General features: G+C 45.8%; 1 protein-coding gene across 4 annotated transcripts in view; it reads left to right on the forward strand.

The window, feature by feature from the left end:
* Positions 1-7,638: 7,638 nt before the first annotated feature.
* The window catches only part of fam3c (FAM3 metabolism regulating signaling molecule C), a 60,992-nt gene continuing 56,517 nt past the window's right edge, over positions 7,639-12,113 (forward strand). For 2 of the 4 annotated variants that reach the window (XM_041215879.1, XM_041215881.1), the window contains exon 1: positions 7,640-7,786. The gene's annotated coding sequence lies outside the window, so the exon portion shown is untranslated. Of the gene's footprint in view, positions 7,787-12,113 lie in introns of all 4 variants that reach the window. The other 2 variants (XM_041215878.1, XM_041215882.1) reach the window with 2 other exon arrangements.

The raw sequence follows: 12,113 nt of genomic DNA on the forward strand, positions 1-12,113 counted from the left end.
GTCTCTATTTTCAGCCTGTCCGGCTTTGCTTAGATTTAAATCTCCCTGAGATCATGAAAGATTCTCATCTAAAGTACCAACGACTATTCTATCTCTGATCAGGTCATCTTTTAGTGTTCCATACTCTCAGTTTTCACCAAGGCAGTACAATTTATTGGTGAATGAGTCAATCCCTTCACCCTTTTTTTGGCTCTGTTGATTAAACTTCGCCCTCTCAAGACAATATTTTTACAAAGACTGAACGATGAGTCAAAGGCTGTGATGACATCCTCCTCAGAGGCTGTCTCTTTATTCACTCCCTCTCCGGCCAGCACATCATCTGCTATGCTCCCAACAGTGTATAAGCAAGTGTTAACATGGTCATTGTTCTCTTTATTAGCAAGACCCAAGGTCTTGCAGTAATGGGTAAAACGTCTTTGTCAATTTTGCCATTACTCAGCCTGCCTGGGGTCCTCAATACTTAGAAAGGATTCTGGTAGGGAAAAAGTACAGTAGCTATTTTGCATCCTGATTTAAGGTTGTCTTTTTTCCCACTGCTTGTCTTACCAGTTGCAGTGCTGCCCTTATTATGTTATCATCTCTGGTGTAGTTGTTGGGTTGGCCTTGAAGTTCTTCACCTGCTGACCTGCTCTGGCGCTTTGCTTCACTTGAGGTTTTTTCTGCCATTTTCTATTGTTTCTCTGTGGGTTTAGTCACTGCTGCCACCACCTGTTATTGTGGGTGTTATCTCAGGATTTGTTGGCTTCTTGCCCTAAAAAAGATCTTGCTGGAGGCAATGGCATTTTATTCAAAACACCTTTATTTACATGCTAATTAATCACAATGGTTAAATAAGACCAGAACACGCTGGAGCTACTCTCTGAGATGCTCCTCAGTCATCCTTTCTGTGAGTGTCATCATTGTGACATCGCTCCTTACGCACATGCTCAGTATTATTAAGTTAACTCTTTAATCTTAATAGGACTGAAATTTTCACCATCAGCCAATGATATATCGAGCCTTAAGTTTAGGACACACTAGCTACACAGTGTCTCTCAGCTGACCTTGGGGCATGAAATGTAAACACTGAAGTTGAACATTTTGCCTAGTTTCAAGCCTGTGACTGAGCAAAGTACTGTCAAACTTTGCATCCCAGTTTATTTAATTTGAGACTTTTTAGGTAATTTAAATTATTGTCTGGCAAATAAGTGGTTTAAAAAGTATGTAGAATGCTCCTGGATATAGCAACTGCATACTTTCAAACTCATACAATGTCCTGCAAATGATCAAATTCACCATAGTCAAAGGACTAGAACAAGTCAGAAATCTATGACTCAAACTGTTTCAGTATTAAAGTGGGTGGGGCAAAACCCAAAGCTGTGCTGCTTCTAAGATCACTGATTACAACTGTTCCAATAAATAGTTGAGTAAGTTCACAAAGCAGCGTAGTGTGCAAAAGATGTCAAAGGTCACAATTTTTCAGGAAAATCTGGAATAACCTTGAGTTATTGCCCAAGTAATTTGTATTAGTGATATCACAGAACATAGAATGATACAGTACAGGAGACAGCCATTTGGCCTATTGTGCCTCTGCTTGGTCTTTGAAAGAGTTATCTAATTAATCCCACTCCTTGATTCTTCCACATAGCCCTGCATTTCTTTTCCAAGGATTTATCCAATTCTATTTTGAAAGTTATTATTGAATCTGTTTCCACCAACCTTTCAGCCTGTATTTTCTAGATCACAACTCACTGTATAAAAATTTTCTTCCCCATGTTCCCCAGTTTTTATTTTGCCAATTATCTTAAATCTGTATCTTCCACCTTTTGATCTTCCTGCCAGTGGAAACCATTTCTGCTCACTTATTTTATAAAAAAAACCCTTAAAGATTTCTCTTTAGTCTTCTCTGTTCTAAGGAGAACAACCCTAGTTTCTCTAGTCTCTCCGTGTAACTCAAGTCATTCATCCTGGTACCATTCTAGTCACTCTCCTCTGCACTCTCACTAAGGCTTTTGTGTTTCATTTCATATTACCTGCTGATTTATTCTTATCCACTCTCATCGTCCCTCTTATTTCATTTTTCAGTTCAGTACTTTACATAGTATCATTCCCTACTGAATTATGAACTGATAATTATCATAAGCACCCTTTCTCGGTTTCATTTAAATCTTTCTCTCTTTCACAATCCTGGGGGATCAAATTTTAGATGCCCACTCTTTCACCCTCATTGGAACATATCTACTCTGTGCCCAAACTATCTCCTCTGAAGGCTTCCCATTGTTCACTTGATTCGCCAGCCAATCTTTGAATCCACTCCATCTGGGCCAGGTACATTTTCAACTCACTGAACTTTGCTTTCCTCCAATTGGATTTGTTCACATTTGATTTTTCCTTTTTCTTTCCCATAAATTTTCTAAATCTGAAATAACGATCAATTCATCCTTCAAAACCAGGTCCAGCACTTCTTGCTTTCTTGTTGGGCTGGAGTTATTCTGATGGAGAATGTTCTGATAAATGTTGCAGAAAGTCTTCCTCTCTTTTCTCTTTACACTGTTATTAACAAAGTCCCCAATTACCTCTACCCTAAAGTTCTTGCATCTTTCTCTAATTTGTCTGAAAATGTGCTCCTCTAACTCCTCTGTTTGATGGCCTGTAGTAGACATCTTTATTCTTTCACAGGATGTGACCTTCAGTGGAAAGGCCAGCATTTGTTGCCCATCCTTAATTGCCCTTGACCTAGGGGCTTCCTAGGCTATTCTAGAGGGCAGTAATATTTGCAATTGAAAAATAATAAGCATGAACGTTACATAGAATAATGAGTCTTTAATGAATAACTGCAACAGCAAATACTGTAATAACTGCTCACTTTGCCTTATCAAAATTGTGACTGATTTTAACAGAGTTGTAAGAGTTGAGATAATGTGGAGTGAATAATGAGTTCCAAATGTTCATTCTGTGCTCAATATACAGATCAATTATAGCACTGTGATCCTTTGCAAGGACATTCTGACATTTTGGAACACTAAAGGAGCAGGGTCATAATTATTTTATCGTGTAATGCTCCTAAGGGGAGGCGATGGCATAGTGGTATTGTCACTAATCCAGTGACCCAGGGTAACGCTCTGGGGACCCGGGTTTGAAACCCACCATGGCAGATGGTGGAATTTGAATTCAATAAAAATCTGGAATTAAACGTCTAATGAAAGCCATGGAACCATTATTGATTGTTACAAAAACCCCTAAAGGGAAGGAAATCTGTCATACTTACCTGGTCTGGTCTACACATGACTCCAGACCCACAGCAATATGGTTGAGTCTTAAATGCCCACTTAACAAGGGCAATTAGGGATGGGCAATAAATGCTGGCCTAGCCAGTGACACCCACATCCCAAGAACAAGTAAAAAAAAATGCCACCAACAAGGTTACTATGTGCTGCTGTTATGTTCAGCTACAGGGTGAGCAGGAGGTCTGGAAGGAGGTTCTGTTGTGTGCTCACTGGTTAAAGTAGATCACACAATACATAAGTAAGTGTATTGTGTTTCAATCAACATGTTTATTATAACACGCCTCAACTACTTAAAAAAGTATAGCAGGTGGACTTACTGTGGTTTACAATAAATTCTATTTCATGGTTTACACAGGGATTGAACACTGGAGGACACACCAAAAAACGGTGAGTGCTGGAAGTCTGAAATAAAGACAGACAAGGAAATATGCAGTCATTCTTGCTGCATCTGTGAAAAGAGAAAGAGAGTTAATGGCCATGATTTTCAATTGCTGATGGGAAGGGGTGCGGGCACAACTAGAAAATCATGTTCCCAAGGGACAGCACAGGATTCCACCGCCTTTGGAATACAATGCAGTTTTCAAGTGGAGGGCTAGAGTGGGGGAACACCACCACTGGGAAGATCCCCTCCAAGTCACTCACCATCCTGACTTGGAAATATATCACCGTTCCTTCACTGTCGCTGGGTCAAAATCCTGGAACTCCCTCCCTAACAGCACTGTGGGTGTACCTACACCACGTGGACTGCAGCGGTTCAAGAAGGCAGCTCACCACCATCTTCTCAAGGGCAATTAGGGATGGGCAATAAATACTGGCCCAGCCAGTGAAGCCCACATCCCATTAATGAATAATAAAAAGTGGGATTTAGGTCATTTATCTAACCACAGACATGTTGCCAGTTGAGAATGCATCAGACTAATGAAACTAGTCCCAAAACAATTGGAACTCCCAGAGCACATTATCAGGCTTGAATTTGTTGGGCTCTGACGATGACACAGAGCCCTGCTGGAGTGAGAGCAATTGTATTTGCAAATTTGGACACAGATCCTAAAGTGCTGAAGAAAATTATGTTGCCCATATCCTAACTCACACCAAGTCCCATTCACCCATCGCCTGTGTTGGCTCCCAGTTAAACGCCATCTCGATTTTAAAACTCTCAACCCCATTTTCACATCTCTCCATAACCTTTCCCCTCCTTATCTCAGTAATCCCCTCCAGTCTATGAATGCCTCCCAGCTATCTGCTTCTCCAATTCTGGCCTTTTCTGCATCCTCTAGTTTAATCGCTTCTCAAATAGCCATCATGCCTTCAGCTGCCAATTCCCTAAGCTTTGGAATTCCATCCTTAAACCTCTCCACCTCTCTGTCACTCTTTTCTCCTTTAACTTCTTTAAAACCTACCACATTTTGTCATCTACCCTAACATCTCCTTACGTGGCTCAGTGTCAAATTTTGTTTGGTAGGACTCCTGCAAAGCATCCTGATTTTCTACATCAAATACAAAATAAAAGCTGTAGTCCTGGTACAAGAATCACTTAAAATTAACATACAATTTATTTACATCGAGCAATTAGGAAAGCAAATAGTAGGTTAGCCTTTATTGCAGGAGGTATTGAGTATATGAGTAAGTCTGCTGCAATTATTTCGAGCTTTGGTGAGACCATATGTAGAGTACTGTGTACAGGTTAGGCCTCCTTACCTAAGGAAGGATATACTTGTCCTAGAGGGGGTGCAATAAAGATTCATTGATTCCTGGGATGAGAGTTGTCCAGTGAGAAGGGATTGAATCAAATGAAGATATAGGCCCGGATTTCCTTCTTCGAGGCAGGTAGTGGAGGTTGGGAATGCTACCGGCTTGGGCCTCCTGCCCTGGGAGAAAATGCCCGCACGGGTGGGATTTTCATTGCCGGGTGGGGTGTGGGCTAGAGTCGGGCCGGCCGATGCAGGAGAAAGGGGCAGCCGAGTGGACGGTGGGACTTTGTCCCCGTTAAAGTTGTAGGATAAAGAGTTAACGGAATGGATATGTTAATCTATGGGCACATGTTGATATGGCACAGGCATCAGGCACCATGTGCTAGAGTAGGTACTGTAGGCTGCAGACAGGTAGCCCTGAAGGGAAGATGTGCCTTCCTTGTAACTAACTATATACCTGCTCTAAATAGTGTAAATAAACTACGTTTTAAGTTAATACACTGATATGTCTCCAACTCATCCTTGCTGGAATCCTAGCTGAGCACATTCAACAAGAAAAACAAAAACAGGCCCTCCAGCCTCACCCCTCACACATGTGGAAGAAGTCATACTGGGCTTGAAACACAGATGCTGTCAGCCCTCCTGAGCTTTTTCTAGCACTTAATATTTTTACATAAGAACATAAGAAATAGGAACAAGGGTAGACCATCCGGCCCCTCAAGACTGGTCCACCACACAGTAAGATCATGGCTGATCTTTCGATTTCCACATTCCCAACAACCTTTGATTCCCTTGCCTAACAAGAATCTATCTACCTCTGCCTTAAAAATATTCAATGACCCACCTCCAACACCTTCTGACCCACCTCCAACACCTTCTGAGGCAGAGAGTTCCAAAGTCACACAACCCTCTGAGAGAAAAAAATTCTCCTCATCTCTGTCCTAAAAGGGTGACCCCTAATTTTAAAACAGTGCCCCCTAGTTCTGGACTCACCCACAAGAGGAAACACCCTTTCCACGTCCACCTTGTCAATACCATTCAGGATCTTTCATACATCAGTCAAATCACCCCTCACTGTTCTAAACTCCAGTGGAAACAAGCCCAGTCTGTCCAACCTATCCTCATAAGACAACCCACTCATTCCAGGTGTCAATCTAGTAAACCTCCTCTGAACTGCCTCCAATGCATTCACATCCTTCCTTAAATAAGGAGACTAAAACTGCACACAGTATTCAAGGTGCAGTCTCACCAATGCCCTGTATAAGTGAAGTATAACATACTTACTTTTATGTTCAAACCCTCTCATATTAAAGGATAACATTCCATTAGCCTTCTTAATTACTGCAGACTAACTTTTTGTGACTCACTTACTAGAGCTCCTAGACCCCTCTGCACCTCAGAATTATGCAGCTGTTCTCCATTTAAGTAATGCTCTGTTTTTTTCGTTCTTCCTGCCAAAGTAAAGAACTTCACATTTTCCCCCATTAAACTCCATTTGCCAGGTCTTTGCCCACTCACTCAGCCTCTCTACATCCATCTGCAACCTTCTCACGTCCTCTTTACAACCTACTTGCCCACCTGTCTTTGCATCATCTGCTAATTTAGCTGCCGTGTCTTCACTTCCCTCATCTAAGTCATTGATGTAAACCGTAAACAGTTGAGGTCCCAGCACAGACCCTGTGGGACTCCACTCATCACATCCTGTCAATCAGAAAATGACCCATTTATGCCTACTCTCTGTATCCTGCCAGCCTCCTATCCAGGTGAATACATTACCCCAGACACCAGGCACTTTCACTATCCTTAATAATCTTTCATATGGCACCTTATCAAATGCCTTCTGGAAATCCAAGTACAGAATGTCTACAGGTTCCCCTTTATCCACTGGGCATGTTACTCCTGCAAAAAAAAACTCCAAAAAGTTGCTTAAACATTACCTCTTATGTATTTTTGTTTTATTTCAGAGTTGCATTCACAAGACTTTGCATTTATTTTACTAATCTCGCCGTGTCCTGCAGGTGGCGGTGCCGGTGGAGGGTAGCTGGATCTGCCTGCGACCTGCAGGTGGCGATCCGGTGGAGGGCGGGTAGTTTTGCCTGTGACCTGCAGGTGGCGGTGCCGGTGGAGGGCGGGTAGTTCTGCCTGTGTCCTGCAGGTGGCGGTGCCGGTGGAGGGCGGGTAGTTCTGCCTGTGACCTGAAGGTGGCGGTGCCGGTGGAGGGTGGGTAGTTCTGCCTGTGACCTGCAGGTGGCGGTGGCGGTGCCGGTGGAGGGCGGGTAGTTCTGCCTCTATCCTGCAGGTGGCGGTGCCGGTGGAGGGCAGGAAGTTCTGCCTATGACCTGCAGGAGGCGATGCCGGTGGAGGGCGGGAAGTTCTGCCTGTGACCTGCAGGTGGCGGTGCCGGTGGAGGGCGGGTAGTTCTGCCTCTATCCTGCAGGTGGCGGTGCCGGTGGAGGGCAGGAAGTTCTGCCTATGACCTGCAGGTGGCGATGCCGGTGGAGGGCGGGTAGTTCTGCCTGTGACCTGCAGGTGGCGGTGCCGGTGGAGGGCGGGTAGTTCTGCCTGTGACCTGCAGGTGGCGGTGCCGGTGGAGGGCGGGTAGTTCTGCCTCTCTCCTGCAGGTGGCGGTGCCGGTGGAGGGCGGGTAGTTCTGCCTCTCTCCTGCAGGTGGCGGTGCCGGTGGAGGGCGGTCTGGCGGTGGTGTTTCCTGTCCCAGTGGCAGTGGCCGCTGTGCGGGGCTCAGTCGCAGTTGGGTTTTATCGGCGGGAGTGAGAGGATTGGAGGAGGATCGGGGCTTCCTTCAGGGGCAGTGGATCGAGCAGAGAGCGGGTGAGTGATGGATGGTGCATCTCCCGGTCTCCCAGTGACAGGTCCGACCCCCCTTCACCTCAATCCCGCCCCCTCCCCATAGCTCACCTCCTGTCCCCTGTCCCTCACCTCATTGTCCCTCACCTCATTGTCCCTCACCTCCTGTCCCCGGCCCTCACCTCATTGTCCCTCACCTCCTGTCCCCGGCCCTCACCTCATTGTCCCTCACCTCATTGTCCCTCACCTCATTGTCCCTCACCTCATTGTCCCTCACCTCATTGTCCCTCACCTCCTGTCCCCTGTCCCTCACCTCATTGCCCCTCACCTCATTGCCCCTCACCTCATTGCCCCTCACCTCATTGCCCCTCACCTCATTGCCCCTCACCTCATTGCCCCTCACCTCATTGCCCCTCACTCCATTGCCCCTCACTCCATTGCCCCTCACCCCATTGCCCCTCACCCCATTGCCCCTCACCCCATTGCCCCTCACCCCATTGCCCCTCACCCCATTGCCCCTCACCCCATTGCCCCTCACCCCATTGCCCCTCACCCCATTGCCCCTCACCCCATTGCCCCTCACCCCATTGCCCCTCACCCCATTGTCCCTCACCCCATTGTCCCTCACCCCATTTACCCTCATTGTCCCTCACTCCATTTACCCTCATTGTCCCTCACTCCATTTACCCTCATTGTCCCTCACTCCATTTACCCTCATTGTCCCTCACTCCATTTACCCTCATTGTCCCTCACCTCATTGTCCCTCACTCCAGTTACCCTCATTGCCCCTCACTCCATTTACCCTCATTGCCCCTCACTCCATTTACCCTCATTGCCCCTCACTCCATTTACCCTCATTGCCCCTCACCTCATTGCCCCTCACCTCATTGCCCCTCACTCCATTTACACTCATTGCCCCTCACTCCATTTACCCTCATTGCCCCTCACTCCATTTACGCTCATTGCGCTTGGCCCACTCCCACTGTCCCCGTGCTGTGCCACTATCAATGTTACTAAGTCTGATTCCAACTTCTTTTCTTATTCTGAACCATATCCCTCGTTCCTGCCCTGATTTCATTCATGGTGTGATCCCTTCTCTTTATCCTGAACCTTGCCAAAACCTTGGCTCAATTCTTATCTGGGAAGATTTTCTATGAAATTAAAACGTGGGTATGTCTGTCTGCTAATTCGGGGCAAGGGGGGTGGGGAATTCTGCAGAAACAACAAACTCATTGTTCGGGCTGATGCTTTGGGATGAGTTGGTGACTTGGTTCCTTTTAAATTTTCCATTTTGTGTGCAATTTCTATATCCTTTAAATGCCTGTAGAAAAATTATTGTACAACTGCTTGTGTATCATGTACACTGCCTGCACACATTCCTGGCACCCTGACTTCAGATTATAGTGAATCGATTTCAGTTGTTGCCAAAATTATTTTATTCTGGGGTTTCTTTTACTTGACCATTTGCTCCCAGCCCTTGTGTCTGTCTTCCCTCAGCCATTTTATTGTAAGTTTGAACTCCCCCAATTAAATATTTCCCCAAGAAACAGATGTCTGCCTCTCTCAACTGTGCCTCTTTCCCCCGCTCACTTGTTCTGTGTTGCTCTCCACTTCTGCCTGTGATTTAGGTACTTTGTGTCGTGTCTATGCCTATAGCCCTGACACTTGGTTTCAGTTTCAGTCTGTATACATTTTGCTAGTTATCTCTCTGTCAGGTCATTAGCTCATCTGTTTCGCAATTCTTATCGATATACACATATGCTAGTTCTGTCCTGCCCTCAAATCCCTTTAAATTACTTTTATATTTGTTAGTCATGTGAATTTCAACATAATTATTGCACAAACTATAACATAAAAGAGTTAAGAAAACTTGGTTAACAGCAGGAGAGAGACATTTTATGAGCAGCAGCACAGAAATCATTTTTAATTCTTTCATGGGGCGTGGGCATCGAATTTTAATGCCCATCCCTAATTGCCCTTGAGAAGGTGGTGGTGAGCTGCAGCCTTGAGCTGCTGCAGTCACAGTGCTGTTAGGAACAGAGTTCACAGCCACAGTGAAAGAACAGTGATATAGTTCAAAGTCAGGATGGTAAGTGGCGTCAGGTGTTGGTGTTCCCATCTGTCTGCTGCCATCGTCCTTCTAGGTGGTTGTGAGTTTGGAAGGTGCTATCGAAGGAGCCTTGGTGATTTGCACATTTTAGTGGTATAATGAAACTGGAATATTTACTATAGATATGCATTGCATTCCTTGAAGGGCATTTTAATCTCTTCAATTTAACCAAATTTTAAACAGTACGAAGCAATTATTCCTTTTACATCATTTTATTATTGCACTTGTTTATTTTTGTAATTTGGAAACTTGGCCCTGCTGACTCTCTCCTCCTGCCTACTTTTCCCTGTCTCTGGCCTTGCTGCAGAGTTCTCCTGATGCCTTACCTTGCTCCAGTTGCCTACTTCACCGAGATAAAAGCAAAAAACTGCCGAAGCTGGAAATCAAAAACAGAAGCAGAAAGTGAGTTTCTCTCACTTCCTCCAAATAAAAGGTGTGGCTATGGTTACCCGCATGGTGCCCCAGCTATGCCTGTCTCTTTATGGGGTATGTGGAACATTCCTTGTTCCAGTCCTACTCCGGCCCCCTCCCCAACTCTTTCTCCGGTACATCGATGATTACTTCGGTGCTGCTTCATGCTCTTGTCTGGACGTGGAAAAATTTATTAACTTTGCTTCCAATCTCCACCCCTCCATCATTTTCACATGGTCCATCTCTGACACTTCCCTTCCCTTCCTTAACCCCCCTCAATCTCTGGTGATAGACTGTCCACCAATAACCATTACAAGCCTACCGACTCCCACAGCTACTTCGACTACACCTCCTCACACCCCACTTCCTGTAAGGACTCCATCCCATTCTCTCAGTTCCTTCGCCTCCGTCGCATCTGTTCCGATGATGCTACCTTCAAAAACAGTTCCTCTGACATGTCCTCCTCCTTCCTTAACCGAGGTTTTCCACCCACGGTGGTTGACAGGGCCCTCAACCGTGTCTGGCCCATCTCCCGCGCATCTGCCCTCACACCATCCCCTCCCTCCCAGAAACATGATTGGGTCCCCCTTGTCCTCACTTATCACCCCACCAGCCTCCGCATTCAAAGGATCATCCTCCGCCATTTCCGCCAACTCCAGCATGATGCCACCACCAAACACATCTTCCCTTCAGCCCCCAGCGGCATTCCTGGCGGGTAGGGATCGTTCCCTCCATGACACCCTGGTCCACTCCTCCATCACCCCCTACTCCTCAACCCTCTCCCATGGCACCTTCCCATGCAACCGCAGAAGGTGCAACACCTGCCCCTTTACTTCGTCTCTCCTCACCGTCCAAGGGCCCAAACACTCCTTTCAAGTGAAGCAGCATTTCACTTGCACTTCCCTCAATTTAGTCTACTGCATTCGTTGCTCCCAATGGGGTTTCCTCTACATTGGAGAGACCAAACACAGACTGGGTGACCACTTTGCGGAACACCTTTGGTCTGTCTGCAAGCATGATCCAGACCTCCCTGTCGCTTGCCATTTCAACACTCCACCCTGCTCTCATGCCCACATGTCCGTCCTTGGCCTGCTGCATTGTTCCAGTGAAGCTCAACGCAAACTGGAGGAACAGCACCTCATCTTCCGATTAGGCACTTTACAGCCTTCCGGACTGAATGTTGAGTTCAACAATTTTAGATCTTGAACTCTCTCCTCCATCCCCACCCCCTTTCCGATTTTCCCCCTCTTTGTTTTTTCCAATAATTTATATAGATTTTTCTTTTCCCACCTATTTCCATTATTTTTAAATGTATTTCCACCCATTGTTTATCTCTACCTTTTAGTATTCCCCCACCCCCACTAGAGCTATCTGTACCTTGTCTGTCCTGCCTTCTACTCTGAATTAACACATTCCTTTAGATAATATCACCACCTTCAACACCTCTTTGTCCTTTTGTCTGTGACAGCTTTTGATTATCTCCACCTACTACTGGCTGCTTGTCCCAACAACCCCCCCCCCCCCTTTAAACCAGGTTATATTTCACCCCTTTCCTGTTTCTACTTAGTTCTGTTGAAGGTCATGAGGACTCGAAACGTCATCTGTGCTCTTCTCCGCCGATGCTGTCAGACCTGCTGAGTTTTTCCAGGTATTTCTGTTTTTGCCTACTTCACCGACTGGCTTTGACCATTTGTCCTACCGTTGGAGCGCCTCATATTGAGTTCTGCCTGACTGCGCTTCCATCTCACGTTTTCTCACACAAGCCAACTGCCCTCTGTGTGAGGTAACTATCACAGCTCCTCTTGATTCCCACCCATTAACATTAACATG

Source organism: Carcharodon carcharias, chromosome 21, assembly GCF_017639515.1.
Source record: "Carcharodon carcharias isolate sCarCar2 chromosome 21, sCarCar2.pri, whole genome shotgun sequence".
Classification (NCBI taxonomy): domain Eukaryota; kingdom Metazoa; phylum Chordata; class Chondrichthyes; order Lamniformes; family Lamnidae; genus Carcharodon; species Carcharodon carcharias.